The 4,987-nt window shown below is 38.2% G+C and overlaps 1 long non-coding RNA gene across 2 annotated transcripts; it reads left to right on the top strand.

Moving 5' to 3' along the window:
• Positions 1–281: 281 nt before the first annotated feature.
• Positions 282–4,628, top strand: LOC140009626 (uncharacterized). 2 transcript variants are annotated; one of them, XR_011817113.1, is made up of 4 exons: positions 282–647; positions 1,082–1,208; positions 3,578–3,637; positions 4,416–4,628. It is a non-coding gene; the product is annotated as an uncharacterized lncRNA (long non-coding RNA). The 2 variants fall into 2 exon arrangements; XR_011817112.1 differs by lacking the exon at positions 4,416–4,628 and having other exon boundaries at positions 284–647; positions 3,578–4,384.
• Positions 4,629–4,987: the final 359 nt, after the last annotated feature.

Raw genomic sequence — 4,987 nt, 5'->3', positions numbered from 1 at the left:
CAAATAAGCTACAATTAAAAGACCAAACTAACCTTAAATTTTAGACTAACTACCAGGTGGCCAAGGCATAAGCTATCAGAATTCAGAAGACCAAAACCGAGAGAGGAATAAAAAATTTAATTGATAGGAACCGAATAGAAGCCAGCAACCATCAACTTGTCTAAGCGGTGAAGTGTAGAAATTAACTGAGATTGGGGTGGTGAGTTGAGACAGCTGCCAAGAAGGAATGCATCACCAAATTTGCTGAATAAGTAGTGACCGAAAGAGAGACAATAAAGAGAAATTATCTGCTAAGTCCAAGCGGTGGAAGGGAGAAAACCAATAGGAATTGGCTTCTAGATTGTGCGGTACCTGTTAAGACAGCTGCCCATTTATTTGCTACGTGAGGTGATGACCGAATGAGAGGAGCTAAGAAATTCATTTGTGCACTAGTTGGGCGGTGACCGAGAGGGTTCCATTCACTTCCCCTGTTGCCTAAAATCGAGAAACAACAAGAAGGAAAAACAGAGACCTCTCTTACCTTCTCCAACCATGAACACCAGCCAAGAAACAAGAGAAACTCCAGCTCATTTAACCAAGGAATCGAGAGAGGGAAACAAAAGAAAACCAGAATTCTTGTTCCAGTCTAAACCGTGAAGAGACAATAGGTAATTAATTAAGCTCTTCTTCATTTTCCTACTATGCCTGGTTAATAATTCCTTGGGATGAACTAGAACTGAGAAAGGAAGGAATTCACTGATAAAAGTTCTTCAAAGCTGGAAAATTCTGTTCAAAGTTATTGCATGCCGTCCGATGATAAAAAGCTGCAATTTTTGAGTCATTTCTCCTTCAAAATGTGTTAGATTATGTCTTCATGCATTATATATATTCCATAGTATACATATCTTGAACTTGGTGCAGTACTTGACCTGAACTCAAGTGGAATGAGTGTAAAATATGAAGAAACTTTGCTGAATTTCTGTTTGGACACTGCATGAAGGATCAATAAGATGAAGCTGGAAATTTCCAGCTTTATCTCTAGAAAATTTTGTTAGTTTAGTCAAAAAACTCACTTCATATAACTGCCATCTTCCTAATCCAGTCATCCATGTGTTATTTGAGGAGCTAAAAGCAAGAAAAGATTGACTTTAAAGCAATCTCAAAAGCTGGAATTTTCTGCACAGCAAATCGAGAGGGAAAAGCTGCAATTTTGGTTATTTCTCTAAAAGGTTTGCTAAATTGTGACTGGAACTGACGTATTATGATCTGTCTAATGTTTAATATGATTGCAAGTTAGATTTGAGAGCATAATGGAAAAACTAATGGCGAAATTCTGATTAAAGCTGATGGCACCTGCTAGGAAGGCCGAGAGAGAGAGAAAAGGACTTTTAATCAATCTTCCTTCGAATTTTAGTTGTAAACCTCATATGTTCTGTTTAAGGCTACTTTGTAGCTTGATAAGATATGTTTTATACTTCTAGTTGGAGCATGAACCTGAAAGGAAATATTTGAGAAAACATCAAAGTTGAACTGTTATACTGCTGGAAAACTTCGTTGAATGATGCAACAGCTGATGACAGATTTTGTGTGTGATTTTGGCCGAACAACATGCTGAAATTATGAGTTACTCATCTTGTATATGCTGGACTGAATATACCTTAAGTATTTAGAGCTTTAAGCAAGTGAAAGAATAGAGTTTTTGACAAAAGTTGAAGTAACGGCACTGGATTAATTTTGTGGTTGCTGTCCGAGAGAGTGAAGCAGGATGTGTTTCTGTCCGGCCATTTTTGACCCTGAAAATATGAGAACTGGGTGTTGGTGTCTTCATAAGAAATATAGGTCTATATCTTAGCTTAGAAATGCTATAAATTTTACCTCAATCTGATAAGCATAGCTCTAGTTATGATTGAAATACCAGAGGATGGCAAAGCTGACTTCCTCGTTGCCTTTCCTTTTGTTTCACATGCATGCAGCTTTGATGATGCCGTGAGGAAACCAATTTTTAACTAACATTTCTTCTAATTTCCAATCTTGTAAGCTTTCATAAATGATAGCTATGATTGTTCTCAGATTTAATGGATATACCTAGTTCCACGAGTAGGGTTAAACCAACGCAATTGAGTGGAAAGTTACGATAGTTATATACGTAAAGTGGCTTCTAATGATGTAATATTGTGTTCATTACTATTTTAAAGACTATTAATGTGAGGGGCTGGTGTAGTGGAACAAAACCCAAACTACAAATAACTTAGAATCTGGTTTAGCTTAAATGGAACAAATGAAGAACAAGACTTTAAACTTGGAATATATGTATATTTCTTTGGTTTCTGTTGAAATTTGACGCTTAAATTATGTTAAAATTGCTGGTATGAATGTCATACTTAAATGTATGGATGGTTTGAATAAAAGTCTTGTGGTTTTAAAAGAGAAAAAGGAGTTTTTCACAAGTGAAAAATGAGTTTCCAGATTTTCGGATTTCACTGACCAGTCTCAGTAAAATGCTTATATTTTGGTGTAGGAAAATCCGATTGAGGTGCCGTCAGTGGCATTTGAAACTAGAATCATGACCCTTTGTTCTGTAAAAATTTCATATTTTTCCTCCATGTGTACTGCTGTCCGTGACTCCCCAAAGTAGGCTGTCCTGCTTGAATGTCCCGTTTCTTCAGGAAAATGAATTTTTGACTTGGATCGAATATTTGGCCTATTTGTGATTTGAATCTCTGAAAAGTGTCTTCTGGGATGTGATAATACTAAAAATCTATTTTACAACAGTATAACTTTCATAATTGTTTGATTTGTGGAACTCGAGTTGCGAATTTTTAAAGTTTACTATTACTATTCATCTCCGTAGATTCCTGAAGCATAGAAACGGGCTTCTTGACTTTAAAACCTCAGACGGCCTACTTCCAACCTCTCACCTTGATTTTTCCACTTCCTTGACATCAAATATATCCCTATTGAACTTCTCTCACTAATGTATCTCTCATTTCCTCAAAATTTTACTCTTTTAACAAGTTACCTTAATTAAAGCGGTCAAGACTTGTACTTAGCTTTTAGCCACCATTTCTGAATTTCCAAGTGAAGCTTACATGCTAAAATTGTCTTGTGTGTGGATGACATTGAGCCTAGTGAAAGGCTATTGTGGTAAGATTATTTGTGTGTGATTTTAGGGCTGAATTGAGAAAAATAATGAAGCCATAAATGGCTGGAAAATAGCTAAATACAAAGGGGTATGCTGCCCAAATTTTCACTCGAAGGTGAGACATGTATACTCGCAGTTTGAGCGAAGATTTGAGGTCGAATTGAACTCGAATCGTCTAGGGTATTCAAGTCTTCGCTCATAGAGGTATATAAGTTAGAATTCGGCCGAACCTTGTAACCTTGGAAAAATGAAAGTAACGACTAATAGAAATATGTTTTCCTCCTCTCTTCGACTCAAATGGGAATTTCAAAGTTTAATCGCTTCAAAGTTTCAAAGTTTTAAGAGCGAGCATGAGTTTTACGAATATTCCCCAAATGACTTTCAATTACTTGATTTTCTTTAAAAGAAACTTGAACCCTAATTGATTTCAAGTTCTTAAATGACGTTTTATCGCAGAGTTGAACTCCACACAAGGAGTAATACCTGACCGTGATCCGTAAAGGCACTACATCTTTGGTGAGTGTTCCACTACCTGCTACCCGTTATGTGAAATATCTGAATATCTGAAATACTTGATTTATGACTGTTGGAGCCAAATATTGTTTTGATAAAATGGAGGCGAGCGTGTACTTTATCGCACTCGACCTCCCTTGTTTTCCAATGAGCCTCTGTATACTGTTATTATGAGATGAGATTTCGCTATATACATGACTGTGTTTGAGTTGTTTGGGTGATATCCCATCAACTACTGCTACTGTTTGGGTACCCAACCTCTTAGGTGAGTCGGTTGTATCGAGCCAGCAAGGGCTTGGTCGAGAAGGCCGATAAACCTTGGGGACTGATGTTTGGAGGTCCCTGGTGAAGTATAGCCGTTGAACTTGCTTGTTGTGTTGCCCAGCACCACCAGTGGTAAAATCCTCGACTCGATCCTGTTTCTTTGGAATCTTGGATTCTTGGAATACTCGAGTATTACCAAACTACTGTTTGTGACGTGCGGGCCCGGTAAGGGGTTGATTGGTGGACGGAGATTGGTGAAAGTGGTGTTCTACGGACTTGCATTTTATGAATACAAACGTTGACGAAGAGTCAACGGATCCAGTTATGATCAAGCTCCAGTGGTTATTGGCTTTTGAAAGCCACCCGTATCCTTTAATTGAACTGTGATTAAATTACTGTCTTACTGTACGGAGTTTATTTGATTATTTTGTGACCTTATTTGGTTATGTGTTTAATCGTTTTACTTGGAATCTCACTGGGCGTTAGCTCACCCCACTCCCTTTGTTTTCCTTAACAGATCGGGGATGGATTTTGATCAAGAGCTTTCTTAGCTTTACATTGTTTTGGACTTGTATTTGAGAGTGTAACCTTTTACTTAAGTAGACCTTACTTTTGACTCCTGTAATCTTAAATCTATAAGTTCAACTCTTGTTATGTAAGTTGACTTTTGGCTATATGTATACTAAGCTTTTGGAGAATTGGTGAAGTGATTATATTTTATTTTGGGTTACACTCCCTTGCATGGAAGATGTTTCGTCCGCTTCATTTGAGTTATTAGTACTTTGATCGACTGAGCCCCGGCGAGAGTTGGGCAGGCAGTCCGCTGATACCCTAGGGTTCGCCCTAGGGAGAGGTGGGGCTGTCACACAGGAGCTTCAAGGGGAGCTCTATCCAGAGGAAGTCATAGTAGGCCGGTTCAATCGAGAGGAGTGCCTTCAAGTGGTCCAGCCGTAACCCCTCAAGTTAATTGTGGTTACTGTGGCAAGTCAAATCACTTACAGAATGATTGTTGGAGGAAGTCGGGAAAGTGCTTGGTTCATGGTAGTGCTAAGCACCAGCTCGCGAATTGTCCAAGTAAGTTGAAGGTAG

The sequence above is a fragment of the Coffea arabica genome, chromosome 6e, assembly GCF_036785885.1.
Source record: "Coffea arabica cultivar ET-39 chromosome 6e, Coffea Arabica ET-39 HiFi, whole genome shotgun sequence".
NCBI lineage: Eukaryota > Viridiplantae > Streptophyta > Magnoliopsida > Gentianales > Rubiaceae > Coffea > Coffea arabica.
Note: the sequence above shows the minus strand (reverse complement) of the source record. Positions and strands in the feature narration are given on the sequence as shown.